This window comes from Hordeum vulgare, chromosome 2H (assembly GCF_904849725.1).
Source record: "Hordeum vulgare subsp. vulgare chromosome 2H, MorexV3_pseudomolecules_assembly, whole genome shotgun sequence".
NCBI classification, from domain to species: domain Eukaryota; kingdom Viridiplantae; phylum Streptophyta; class Magnoliopsida; order Poales; family Poaceae; genus Hordeum; species Hordeum vulgare.
The window spans coordinates 605,130,908-605,146,178 of record NC_058519.1 but is presented as its reverse complement, the minus strand read 5'-3'; the positions used below and the strand labels follow the sequence as shown (position 1 = coordinate 605,146,178).

At 44.1% G+C, this 15,271-nt stretch overlaps 1 non-coding gene across 1 annotated transcript; it reads left to right on the top strand.

Annotated features, from left to right (window-relative positions):
- Positions 1-1,153: 1,153 nt before the first annotated feature.
- LOC123433658 lies at positions 1,154-1,256 on the top strand. Its single transcript, XR_006624996.1, has one exon. It is a non-coding gene; the product is annotated as a U6 spliceosomal RNA (small nuclear RNA).
- The last annotated feature ends 14,015 nt before the right edge of the window (positions 1,257-15,271 follow it).

The following is a 15,271-nucleotide window of genomic DNA, read 5'->3' as shown; positions in this document are numbered from 1 at the left end:
CTCAAGAAATTTCATTGTAGTTCTTAGTCATATGAGCTATTTTTTATTTGTTTGGATCTTAGGTCCAAATCAATGTACATATGATTGTTATGAATACGAATAAATTTAGAGGTGTTTTAAAAACGTGGTCGAAACATATTTTATCATCCAACGCGGGGGTTTGTGGGAGCCCGAACATCAGTCATGTAGAATTTTGATACCTCCGGCCCTTTTAAAAAACCCTCCCGGACCCATGCCTCCATCACTTCATCTTTTTCTACATCCGTTTTCTCTCTTGACGATGCCGTCACTCCACCACACAGTTGTTCCACCACGTCTTTCCTAGAACTCCGCAACTCCGTCACTTCCACCACCACACCCGGGTTTCATGTGGCTTTTCCTGTGCCGGTCCACACCTTTTCTCCGTCCACTACAAAAGTACCAATCAACCAATATAAGTGTACAGGGTATGGTGCATTGACCCCACGATAGTTGCTTAAACCTAAATTAAACTACATTGCGCTACATTTATATGATACTGTTTGATCTGGCTGAGTGATGCAAATCTCAAATTAATTAGCTTGTGTGGGTGATAACAAAGAACAACGTATGTTAAAGAAAATTAAAGAATAATGCATCTACTTGAGCACCGGGTGGGAAGCTAACGCTCGCTAATCAGTTGATCCCTTTTCACTTTGTGTTACGACATGGAAAAGACGTGGTATTATACAAGATTTTGAGATTTACACGATGAATTTCAGTAAATCCTAAGGGGCCAACCCCATTATTCTAACAGATTTGGTGCTCATTGCTCAACACATTCATTTATCAAGGAACAGATTGTTACTCATTGCTACTTTTTTTTTTAGTATTTGTTAATTGTTACTCACTGCCACTGCTAGGAGGGAATCGAACTCGGAAGTTTGATTGGAGGAACCCTCTTCCCGCTCAAAATAAAACTGTCCTCTGGCTCTCACTAATCTGGGCCACGTAGTGAGATGCAGCCCACATGAGTACAGCAACGGCCTCGCACTGGGCTTTTAGGCCCGCATGATTGGGTCTACGTGCGCGCGGCCGGGGAGAGCAACGCAGCAGTTCCACTTCGTTTAGTCCCACCTCGCCTGCTCAAGAGAATCCTGACCTGTTTATAAGCTCGGCCTCAGCGGACAGTATCGTCCCTTCGGGGACATCCGATAAAATTGGAACGATACAGAGAAGATTAGCATGGCCCCTGCGCAAGGATGACACGCACAAATCGAGAAATGGTCCAAATTTTTTTAAGATTTCGCGCGCCGGTCCCTTGCTGCTACTTGCTCTATTACAGGCATGCCCCTGGAATGATCTGGACCTCGTACTTTCATTTGCGTCCTGCTCGTTTTTACACTGAAGTCCTAGATGGAGCGTCGCTTACGGTTTGGTCCTTTCTTTTCTCTGTGGCACTTGTTGGCTGCCCTCTTCAGAAGGTTTTCGGTACCTATACCCCAAACTCTCAATCTCAACACACCCACATGAGAAAGGCCCCGATGCAAACCCACATTCAAAGCAAACAAGTGTCACAGCTAGTGTGATGTATTGACATTTTCCATCACATACAAACACACCGAAATAAAACGGACAGGATCTTTAGCTGCAGTGCAGGAAATCTATCCTAAATTAAACCGTCGGTGTGATATCTGGAATCAGATAACAAAACGTCATGTTCACAGCGGAGTTCATGTTTTCTCATAACCAGATCATGTCTTTTGCCCCCACTGCGTATGTTTTGGTCCATAGAAAACTGTATATATGTACTTTAAAGTGAAACGTATTTCAGACTCTTGGAGGCATGACAAAATAAAATCGCTCCTTCAGTATCCAAATTCTCAGGTACAGAAAACATTCCTTTCCTTCGTACACTACTACGGAAAAGCAAACTAAAACCTGCAGGTTAAACATGAGATTCAGTCCGCGCTTAGAATGGTTGTAATTAAATACACGGGTGTTTACTTTACACTTGTATCTTACCGGCTCCTCAACAAAATCCGTCCGGAATCGAAACGATGAGCTGAGGTCTGTAATTTTTACAGGTGTATTTGGAGGAAACACGACAATCCAATCAGGCCTTCAGCCCTTCAGGTAAACAGCAATGCATCACTATTCAAAGTACATTCAGGAAAGCACCGATCGTTTAATCCCATTTATCCAATTGGCCTGGGCCTCTGCGGCACAAAGGATCAAATCCTCATCAACAGACGCTGAACGTAGCAGAGAATAAGCCTGAATGCAACAGTCTTAAAGAGAGGATTGCAGGTCAAGTCAGTGCCTATTAAAACCTGCACCATTGCCAGAAGGCTCTCGGACTGCCTTCATATCATCTTCGTTGCCCCGAAGTAACATATAAACCCAATTCAACAAGTCTTCAAACAGCCCAAATGACATCATATATTTATTTATTTTTGAAACGGAGGCAAAAATTTTGCCTCATATATTAAATAAGAGAGAAGAGTTTAAGAGTGTTACAACGGACCCGAAGCCGCGACATGGCAATTATTTACGCACCATAAGACACCCTAACTCCCTAGCACCCGCGGTAACCCACAGGTTGGCCGCATCGATGATATTCCTCAAGAGGACCGGCGGGGGTGCGCTCTTGTGTCGAAACACCCGAGTGTTACGCTCGTTCCATACTGTTCAAGAGACAAGCATTGTCAAGGAGGCAAGAGCACGTCGGTTGGGGTTCGTCATGTTCGTCCGCTTGTCCCACCATTCCAAGACGGAACCATCCAAATGCCAAGAGGAGATGTCCATGTGCGCGAGCGAAAGACTTTGGATGACCGAGTTCCAAAGACGAATGGTGTAGCGACATTTGAAGAAGAGGTGCGCATCCGTCTCGTTCTCCTTCATGCAGAGAGTGCAAAGGCCACAGTTTTCCCACCCACGACGCTTCAGTCTGTCAGCGGTCCATATCCAGTCTTGAATAGCCAACCAAGCGAAAAACTTGATCTTGGGAGGGGCCCAAGCTTTCCAGATCATGACGTCCATGGGCGATAGCGTCAACCCGAGAAACCGGGCCATATAGGCTGTGGCCGCCGAGTATACCCCGTCGTTCGCGTGCTTCCAGATAATATCATCATCAGATTGCTCGTCCAGGTGCAGGTCATGGACAAGCATCCATAGAGTGAAGAACTGGCAGATGAAATCACTTGACACGATAATGTTGTTGTTGAGCTTCAGGATCCAAGCATTCCCATGTAGTGCCTCCCGAACTTTCCAGTTCTTGCGCGAGGATGCCTCGAAGATTAGAGGAGCGATATACATAGGCTTTTGCCAAGCAGCCACGGGGAGTCCCAGAAAGGTGTTTTTGCTCCATTGCCCAAAATGATGGTAGTTGAGGCGTAAAAGAAATCCATATCTTCCTTCGTGCATGGGTTCCCGAGCCCTACCCATAGTTTATCATGGCCATTTGAGGCGTAGAGCTCGGGCAAACTTGGAAGAATGAAGGACCCCAAGGCCTCCGTATTCCTTGGGGCGGCAGACCATCTCCCAATTCACCTTGCATTGGGCCCCCGTCATCCTGTCCGAACCGGACCATAGAAAAGCCCTCTCTAATTTGTTGAGGTTGTGAAGAGAGCGCACTGGCACAATGAGAGGTGTAATGGCATAGACCGTCTGAGAGGTTTTAGAACCGGGCTTCTCCCCTTTCCATTAAAAGCATAACGGAAATACACAGTTTGGTTCCGAGATCAGAAAGAGAAAAGGGAAAGAGAGAGAAGCGAGTTCAGAGCAATGTTAGGAAACCCACCGCCTTGCGCCTGTCATCAGGAACACAAGGCTATGGGGCGAAAACCTAGCATCACCCAAAACCTCACCACATCCCTAAGGAAGATAGACCAACATCCAGTACCACGTTTGATCACAACCAGAATATGAACCAGAAAAGCAACATGCCTCACAGGGCCAAGATAGAACAAAACACCACATCACCAGGGCCATCATACTCCGAGCGCATCACCATTCGTCCCAGTTATCACCCTCCTCATCCTGCTTGCTTGAATCTGGCATTGGAGGCCCACAAAGCAGCAGCATCTGCGAAGCATTTGCTTTCAGTACCTCCGCACCTTTTTTCATCACCTCAGCCATCTCCGGCTTCTGCAACCCTGTCCAGTATAATATAAAAGCACAAGCTGTGAACACAATTTCAAACGGATTATTGATCCATTTCTTATCAAAAGTAGCACGATTGCGAGCAAGCCATATTGCCCAGCATATAGCAGCTAAACCAATGGTATAAACCTCTGGACAGGAAGGTAAAAAGGAGTTGATCCAAACATAATATTGCCACATGGAATTAGGGACATATTCAGTACCCAGCATCGAGCCCACTGTTCTCCACACAACTCTAGCAACAGGACAAAGAAACATAATATGTTGAGCAGATTATTTCTGATCACAGAAAGAACATGTAGGATCCCCTTGCCAATTTCTTTTTTTGAGATTGTCTCTAGTTAGAATAGCATCTTGGCACATCTGCCACAAAAAAATTTGAATTTTCAAAGGCATCTTAGATTTCCAAATCCATTTATGATTAGATCCAGCCAAGTTTCTTTCTAACCACCGATACATAGACTTGGTAGTATATCCATGAGTACTATCAAGTTTCCAGAATATTTCATCACTTTTCTCCTTGTCCATCTTACTTATCACATAATTCTTGAGTTCATCCCACCTCAATTGCATATCACTATTAAATCTGCTACGAAAGGAATTGCAAGGATTCATGAATTCAGTTTTATTCACAGTAGTATTTTGCTCAGTGCAAATCTCAAAAAGATCAGGGAACTTATCTTTCATATTAGAATTGTCACCCAGATCATCATACCAAAGATTGGCAAGATCACCCTTATTCACCTTGATCCCTCTCCCAGCAATATAATTGTCTCTAACCTTCAAAAGAGCTTTCCAACAGGGGGAATCATTTGCTTTCTGCTTAACCATCATAGCAGGTGATTTTTTGAGATATTTGGCTTTTACTATGTCTTGCCATAGCCCTTCTTTTTTCTCTAATTTCCACCACCACTTAGTCAACAGACTAATATTTTGTTTTCTCAGATCTTTAACCCCAAGGCCCCCTTTATTTTTTGATCTACAAATTCTCCCCCATTTTACCATATGATAACCTTTTTTGTTACCATTACGATGCCAGAAAAATTTCCTTCTGGGCTTATCCCATCTCTCCAAGGTAGATTTATTAATCAAGAACATAGACATATAATAAGAAGGGATATGGGAGAGCACAACATTAACTTTAATAAGTCTACCCCCACTGGACAGTGTTTCACTGATCCATGATTCACCATGGCTGACAAATTTATCATCCACAAACATCCAGTCACAGCTTTTGAGACCAGTATAGCTAACAGGAACTCCCAAGTATTTAATAGGAAAACTTCCAATCTCACAGTTGAACATCTCAGAATATTTCCTGACAGTATCATCATCAGCCCCTACTGAGAAGATTTCACTCTTTAAGAAATTATTTTTCAAGCCTGACATGATCTCAAAGAGATATAATAGTAGTTTAATATTCAGCACCTCCCTAGGGTTATCTTCAAAGCAAAGAATAGTATCATCTGCGTATTGCAGAATAGCAACCCCATGTTCAACCAGGTCAGATGCCAGCCCTTTAAAAAGGCCATTCTCCTGTGCATTAAGAACCATCTTGGTCAAGCAATCAGCTGCAAGATTAAACAAAAAAGGGGAGAGGGGATCTCCCTGCCTCACACCTTTAGCACTTTGGAAATATTCCCCCATTTCATCATTCAGTTTCACACTAACAGTTCCTCCTACCAAAATGTTCTTAATCCAGCTCACCCATTTAGGATTAAAGTTTCTCTTAACATGACATTCAAGCAGGAAGTCCCAGTTGACTTTATCATAGGCTTTTTCAAAATCAAGCTTAAGCACTATCCCAGGTTTCTTACGGCTATAAGAATAGTGTAGAATTTCATGGAGAGACATAACACCATCCATAATATCTCTACCCTTAATAAAAGCATTTTGGTTTCTGCTAAACAGTGTATCCACAAAAGGTTCAAGTCTGATGGTGAGCACTTTGGTGATAAGTTTATAAATGCATCTGAGCAAACAAATTGGTCTAAATTGCTGAATCTTATCAGCTCCAACCACTTTGGGCAGTAAAGTAATGACCCCATAGTTGAGTCTTTTCACATCTAATTCATCTTTATAGAACCAATCAAAAAGCATTTTCACATCATCCTTAACTATACCCCAGCAGCTTTGAAAGAATTCAATTGGAATATTATCAGGGCCTGGAGCTTTATTATGTTTCATAGAGAATAAAGCATTCCTGATTTCCAGCTCTGAAAAAGGTCTAAGCAGTATGAAATTGTCTACATCCCTTAGTGTTTCCTGCTCTTTCCACATGTTGTTCTTAATCCCACACATGTTCCCAGGGGCAGGGCCAAAAAGCTCCCTATAAAAATTTGTGGCATGTTCCAAAAGATTCTTGTTTCCCTCAATAACAACCCCATCACAACAAAGGGATACAATAGTATTTCTCCTCCTCCTCCCATTCACCATTCTATAAAAATAACTAGTATTATTATCCCCTTTCAATAACCAGTTATCATGAGATTTTTGTAACCAGGAAATTTCTTCTTCCATCAAGATATTATTCAGCTCTACCTCAAGATCTACCTTTTTCATATACAATTCAGGTGATAAGGTATCAGTTTCTTGCAACATTTCCAAGTATCCAAGCTCCTCTCTCAGCCATTTCCTTCTCAGTCTTGCTTTACCAAAAATATTTGAGCTCCACCCTTTAAACTTTTTCTTAAACCTCTTCAGTTTAATATTGATGATATCAATAGGATTCTTAGATTGAACAGGTTGCATCCAAATTTGTGCCACCAAGGGTAAGAATTCAGGGTTCTGTAACCAGTTCAAATCAAATTTAAAGCCCCTAGATTTAACAGGGATAGGGATGTTATCCTCAGTGTTTAAAATCAGAGGGCAATGGTCTGGAATCTCCCTTACAATTTTCCTAATAAAAGTAAAAGGAAAAAGGTGCTCCCAGGAACTAGACATGAGTACTCTATCTAATTTCACAAGAGTAGGCATATTCTGCTTGTTGGACCAGGTGTATTGCCCACCACTCATATCAACCTCTCTCAAAGAGAAGGTATTAATGATAGTATTGAAAAGATCACAGGAATGGCGCAGTCTAACTTTCTTATTTTTATCACTGGTAAATCTCAGGATATTAAAATCGCCCCCAATAATGAAAGGACAAGTAACTCCCCTGCACATATCTGCCATTTCAGTAAGGAATTCCATCTTATGTTCTTCATGAGGAGAACCATATACTACCATGATGCAATAAGTACCCCTACTACATTTGTCCCAAATTTCAAGCTTCAGAATATACTTGCCAAAAGAACAGGTTTGAATGTCATAGTGTGCACTCCTAACACCACAAAGAATACCACCAGATTTTCCTACAGAAGGAATCCACTTCCAACAAAAATTATCCCCTGGATCAAATTTCCTCAAGAACTTAGAGGAAAAATCCTTCTTCATTGTCTCCTGAATCCCCACAAAATCAAGATTGAAATCTCTAATTAAATCACTTAAGTAGGTTGCCATACCTTTTTTTCCCATCCCCCTACAGTTCGAGAAGAGGCACATCATTTCTTTTTTTATCTTAGGTGAATGAGTTTTATGTTGGGGAACGTCGCATGGGAAACAAAAATTTTCCTACGCGCACGAAGACCTATCATGGTGATGTCCATCTACGAGAGGGGATGAGTGATCTACGTACCCTTGTAGACCGTACAACAGAAGCGTTAGAGAACGCGGTTGATGTAGTGGAACGTCCTCACGTCCCTCGATCCGCCCCGCGAACAATCCCACGATTAGTCCCACGATCTAGTACCGAACGGACGACACCTCCGCGTTCAGCACACGTAGAGCTCGACGATGATCTCGGCCTTCTTGATCCAGCAAGAGAGACGGAGAGGTAGAAGAGTTCTCCGGCAGCGTGACGGTGCTCCGGAGGTTGGTGATGACCTTGTCTCAGCAGGGCTCCGCCCGAGCTCCGCAGAAACGCGATCTAGAGGAAAAACCGTGGAGGTATGTGGTCGGGCTGCCGTGGAAAAGTCGTCTCAAATCAGCCCTAAAACCTCCGTATATATAGGTGGGAGGGAGGGGGCCTTGCCTTGGGGCTTAAGGAGCCCCAAGGGGGTCGGCCGAGTCCAAGGGGGAGGACTCTCCCCCCCAAACCGAGTTGGACTAGGTTTGGTGGGAGGGAGTCCCCCTTCCTTCCCACCTCCTCCTTTTTTTCTTTCTCTCTTGATTTTCTTCTCCTTGGCGCATAGGGCACTTGTGGGCTGTTCCACCAGCCCACTAAGGGCTGGTGTGTCTCCCCAAAGGCCTATGGGCTTCCTCGGGGTGGGTTGCCCCCCGGTGAACTCCCGGAACCCATTCGTCATTCCCGGTACATTCCCGGTAACTCCGAAAACCTTCCGGTAATCAAATGAGGTCATCCTATATATCAATCTTCGTTTTCGGACCATTCCGGAAACCCTCGTGACGTCCGTGATCTCATCCGGGACTCCGAACAATATTCGGTAACCAACCATATAACTCTAATACGCATAAAACAACGTTGAACCTTAAGTGTGCAGACCCTGCGGGTTCGAGAACTATGTAGACATGACCCGAGAGAGTCCTCGGTCAATATCCAATAGCGGGACCTGGATGCCCATATTGGATCCTACATATTCTACGAAGATCTTATCGTTTGAATCTCAGTGCCAAGGATTCGTATAATCCCGTATGTCATTCCCTTTGTCCTTCGGTATGTTACTTGCCCGAGATTCGATCGTCAGTATCCGCATACCTATTTCAATCTCGTTTACCGGCAAGTCTCTTTACTCGTTCCGTAATACAAGATCCCGCAACTTACACTAAGTTACATTGCTTGCAAGGCTTGTGTGTGATGTTGTATTACCGAGTGGGCCCCGAGATACCTCTCCGTCACACGGAGTGACAAATCCCAGTCTTGATCCATACTAACTCAACTAACACCTTCGGAGATACCTGTAGAGCATCTTTATAGTCACCCAGTTACGTTGCGACGCTTGATACACACAAAGCATTCCTCCGGTGTCAGTGAGTTATATGATCTCATGGTCATAGGAATAAATACTTGACACGCAGAAAACAGTAGCAACAAAATGACACGATCAACATGCTACGTCTATTAGTTTGGGTCTAGTCCATCACGTGATTCTCCCAATGACGTGATCCAGTTATCAAGCAACAATATCTTGTTCATAATCAGAAGACACTGACTATCATCGATCAACTGGCTAGCCAACTAGAGGCATGCTAGGGACGGTGTTTTGTCTATGTATCCACACATGTAAATGAGTCTTCATTCAATACAATTATAGCATGGATAATAAACTATTATCTTGATACATGAATTATAATAATAACTATATTTATTATTGCCTCTAGGGCATAATTCCAACAGTCTCCCACTTGCACTAGAGTCAATAATCTAGCCCTCACATCACCATGTGAATTACATTGTAATAAATCTAACACCCATACAGTTCTGGTGTCGATCATGTTTTGGCCGTGGAAGAGGTTTAGTCAGTGGGTCTGCTACATTCAGATCCGTGTGCACTTTGCGTATATTTACGTCCTCTTCCTCGACGTAGTCGCGGATGAGGTTGAAGCGTCGTTTGATGTGTCTGGTCTTCTTGTGAAACCGTGGTTCCTTTGCTAAGGCAATGGCACCCGTGTTGTCACAGAACAAGGTTATTGGATTCAGTGCGCTTGGCACCACTCCAAGATCCGTCATGAACTGCTTCATCCAGACACCCTCCTTAGCCGCCTCCGAGGCAGCCATGTACTCCGCTTCACATGTAGAATCTGCTACGACGCTTTGCTTGGAACTGCACCAGCTTACTGCACCCCCATTAAGAATAAATACGTATCCGGTTTGCGACTTAGAGTCGTCCAGATCTGTGTCAAAGCTTGCATCGACGTAACCTTTTATGGCGAGCTCCTCGTCACCTCCATATACGAGAAACATCTCCTTAGTCCTTTTCAGGTACTTCAGGATATTCTTGACCGCTGTCCAGTGATCCACTCCTGGATTACTCTGGAACCTACCTGCCATACTTATGGCCAGGATTACATCCGGTCTAGTGCACAGCATCGCATACATGATAGAACCTATGGCTGAAGCATAGGGGACGGAGCGCATATGCTCTCTATCTTCATCAGTTGCTGGGCACTGAGTCTTACTCAATCTCGTACCTTGTAAAACTGGCAAGAACCCTTTCTTGGATTGTTCCATTTTGAACCTCTTTAAAACTTTATCAAGGTATGTGCTTTGTGAAAGTCCTATCAGGCGTTTTGATCTATCCCTATAGATCTTAATGCCTAGAATGTAAGCAGCTTCTCCTAGGTCCTTCATAGAGAAACTTTTATTCAAGTAACCTTTTATGCTCTCCAAAAGCTCTACGTTGTTTCCAATCAGTAATATGTCATCCACATATAATATTAGAAACGCCACAGAGCTCCCACTCACCTTCTTGTAAATACAAGATTCTCCAACCACTTGTACAAACCCAAATGCTTTGATCACCTCATCAAAGCGTTTGTTCCAACTCCGAGATGCTTGCACCAGTCCATAAATGGATCGCTGGAGCTTGCACACCTTGCTAGCACTCTTAGGATCGACAAAACCTTCGGGTTGCATCATATACAACTCTTCCTAAGGAAACCGTTAAGGAACGCCGTTTTGACATCCATCTGCCAGATTTCATAATCGAAAAATGCAGCTATTGCTAACATGATTCTGACGGACTTAAGCATCGCTACGGGTGAGAAAGTCTCATCGTAGTCAACTCCTGGAACTTGTGAAAAACCCTTTGCCACAAGTCGAGCTTTATAAACGGTCACATTGCCGTCAGCGTCCGTCTTCTTCTTAAAGATCCATTTGTTCTGAATAGCCTTGCGGCCCTCAGGTAGTATCTCCAAAGTCCATACTTCGTTCTCATACATGGATCCTATCTCGGATTTCATGGCTTCTAGGCATTTGTTGGAATCTGGGCCCACCATTGCTTCTTCATAACTTGCAGGTTCATTGTTGTCTAACAACATGATTGATAAGACGGGATTACCGTACCACTCTGGAGCAGCACGTGATCTCGTCGACCTGCGTGGTTCAACAGAAACTTGAACTAGAGTTTCATGATCATCATCATTAACTTCCTCCTCAACTGGCGTCGCAACGACAGAGGTTTCCCCTTGCCCTGCGCCACCATCCAGAGGGATGAGAGGTTCGACAACCTCGTCAAGTTCTATCTTCCTCCCACTCAATTCTCTCGAGAGAAACTCCTTCTCGAGAAAAGCTCCGTTTTTAGCAACAAACACTTTGCCCTCGGATTTGAGATAGAAGGTGTACCCAACTGTCTCTTTTGGGTAACCTATGAAGACGCACTTTTCCGCTTTGGGTTCCAGCTTTTCAGGCTGAAGCTTTTTGACATAAGCATCACATCCCCAAACTTTAAGAAACGACAACTTTGGTCTTTTGCCATACCACAGTTCGTATGGTGTCGTCTCAACGGATTTTGATGGTGCCCTATTTAAAGTGAATGCAGCTGTTTCTAATGCATAACCCCAAAACGATAACGGCAAATCAGTAAGAGACATCATAGATCGCACCATCTCTAATAAAGTACGATTACGACGTTCGGACACACCATTACGCTGTGGTGTTCCAGGCGGTTTCAACTGCGAAACAATTCCACATTGTCTTAAGTGATCACCAAACTCGAAACTCAGATATTCACCCCCACGATCAGACCGTAGGAACTTGATCTTCTTGTTACGATGATTTTCCACTTCACTCTGAAATTGCTTGAACTTTTCAAATGTTTCAGACTTGTGCTTCATCAAGTAGACATAACCATATCTACTCAAATCGTCAGTGAAGGTGAGAAAATAACGATATCCGCCGCGTGCCTCCACGCTCATCGGACCACACACATCGGTATGTATGATTTCCAATAAGTCACTTGCACGCTCCATTGTTCCGGAGAACGGAGTCTTAGTCATCTTGCCCATGAGGCATGGTTCGCACGTGTCAAGTGAATCAAAGTCAAGTGACTCCAAAAGTCCATCAGCATGGAGTTTCTTCATGCGCTTTACACCAATATGACCTAAGCGGCAGTGCCACAAAAATATGGCGCTATCATTGTTTACTCTAACTCTTTTGGTCTCAATGTTATGTATATGCGTATCGCTATCAAGATTCAATATGAACATCCTCTCATATTTAGTGCATGACCATAAAAGATGTTACTCATAGAAATAGAACAACCATTATTTTCTGACTTAAAAGAGTAACCGTCTCGCAATAAACAAGATCCAGATATAATGTTCATGCTCAACGCAGGCACTAAATAACAATGATTTAAGTTCATCACTAATCCCGACGGTAGCTGAAGTGACACTGTGCCGACGGCGATTGCATCAACCTTGGAACCATTTCCTACGCGCATCGTCACTTCATCTTTCGCCAGCCTTCGTCTATTCCGCAGTTCCTGTTTCGAGTTGCAAATATGAGCAACAGAACCGGTATCGAATACCCAGGCACTACTACGAGAGCCGATTAAGTACACGTCAATAACATGTATATCAAATATACCTGATTTTTCTTTGCCCGCCTTCTTATCTGCCAGATACTTGGGGCAATTGCGCTTCCAGTGACCCATACCCTTGCAATAGTAACACTCCGTTCCAGGCTTAGGTCCATCTTTGGGTTTCTTCGGCGGATTGGCAACAGGCTTGCCGCTCTTCTTCGAATTGCCCTTCTTGCCTTTGCCGTTTCTCTTGAAACTAGTGGTCTTATTCACCATCAGCACTTGATGCTCTTTACGGAGTTCAGACTCTGCGACTTTCAGCATCGCAAACAACTCGCCGGGAGACTTGTTCATCCCTTGCTTGTTGTAGTTCAACACAAAGCCTTTATAGCTTGGCGGCAGTGATTGAAGGATTCTGTCAGTGATAGCCTCTTGCGGGAGTTCAATCCCCAGCTCAGCTAGACGGTTTGAGTAACCAGACATTTTGAGCACATGTTCACTGACAGACGAGTTTTCCTCCATCTTGCAAGCATAGAATTTATCGGAGGTCTCATACCTCTCGATCCGGGCGTTCTTCTGAAAGATAAACTTCAACTCCTGGAACATCTCAAATGCTCCATGATGCTCAAAGCTACGTTGAAGTCCCGGTTCTAAGCCATACAAGACTGCACATTGAACTATTGAGTAGTCCTCCTTACGTGCTAACCAAGCGTTCTTAACATCCTGATCAGCCGTAGCGGGTGGTTCATCTCCTAGCGCAGCATTAAGGACATAATCCTTCTTCCCAGCTTGTAAGATTAGCTTAAGATTACGAGCCCAGTCTACAAAGTTGCTTCCATCATCTTTCAACTTAGCTTTCTCTAGGAACGTATTAAAATTCAGGATGACTGTCGCGTGAGCCATGATCTACAACACAAATATATTCAAAGTGGACTTAGACTATGTTCAAGATAATTGGAGTTTAACTTAATCAAATTATATGCTAAACTCCCACTCAAAAAGTACATCTCTCTAGTCATTTGAGTGGTTCATGATCCACTTACACTATCCCAAGTCCGATCATCACGTGAGTTGAGTATAGTTTCAGTGGTAAGAATCCCTATGCTAATCATATCATCTATATGATTCATGATCGACCTTTCGGTCTCATGTGTTCCGAGGCCATGTCTGCACATGCTAGGCTCGTCAAGCTTAACCCGAGTGTTCCGCGTGCGCAACTGTTTTGCACCCGTTGTATGTGAACGTTGAGTCTATCACACCCGATCATCACGTGGTGTCTCGAAACGACGAATGTAGCAACGGTGCACAGTCGGGGAGAACACAATTTCGTCTTGAAATTTTAGTGAGAGATCACCTCATAATGCTACCGTCGTTCTAAGCAAAATAAGGTGCATAAAAGGATTAACATCACATGCAATTCATAAGTGACATGATATGGCCATCATCACGTGCTTCTTGATCTCCATCACCAAAGCACCGACACGATCTTCTTGTCACCGGCGCCACACCATGATCATCCATCAACGTGTTGCCATCGGGGTTGTCGTGCTACTCATGCTATTACTACTAAAGCTACATCCTAGCAAAATAGTAAACGCATCTGCAAGCACAAACGTTAGTATAAAGACAACCCTATGGCTCCTGCCGGTTGCCGTACCATCGACGTGCAAGTCGATATTTCTATTACAACATGATCATCTCATACATCCAATATATCACATCACATCGTTGGCCATATAAAATCACAAGCATACCCTGCAAAAACAAGTTAGACGTCCTCTAATTTTGTTGTTGCATGTTTTACGTGGTGACCAAGGGTATCTAGTAGGATCGCATCTTACTTACGCAAACACCACAACGGAGATATATGAGTTGCTATTTAACCTCATCCAACGACCTCCTCGGTCAAATCCGATTCAACTAAAGTTGGAGAAACCGACACTTGCCAGTCATCTTTGAGCAAAGGGGGTTACTCGTAACGATGAAACCAGTCTCTCGTAAGCGTACGAGTAATGTCGGTCCAAGCCGCTTCAATCCAACAATACCGCGGAATCAAGAAAAGACTAAGGAGGGCAGCAAAACGCACATCACCGCCCACAAAAACTTTTGTGTTCTACTCGAGAAGACATCTACGCATGAACCTAGCTCATGATGCCACTGTTTGGGAACGTCGCATGGGAAACAAAAAATTTCCTACGCGCACGAAGACCTATCATGGTGATGTCCATCTACGACAGGGGATGAGTGATCTACGTACCTTGTAGACCGTATAGCAGAAGCGTTAGAGAACGCGGTTGATGTAGTGGAACGTCCTCACGTCCCTCGATCCGCCCCACGAACTATCCCGCGATCAGTCCCACGATCTAGTACCGAACGGACGGCACCTCCGCGTTCAGCACACGTACAGCTCGACGATGATCTCGGCCTTCTTGATCCAGCAAGAGAGACGGAGAGGTAGAAGAGTTCTCCGGCAGCGTGACGGCGCTCCGGAGGTTGGTGATGACCTTGTCTCAGCAGGGCTCCGCTCGAGCTTCGCAGAAACGCGATCTAGAGGAAAAACCGTGGAGGTATGTGGTCGGGCTGCCGTGGAAAAGTCGTCTCAAATCAGCCCTAAAACCTCCGTATAT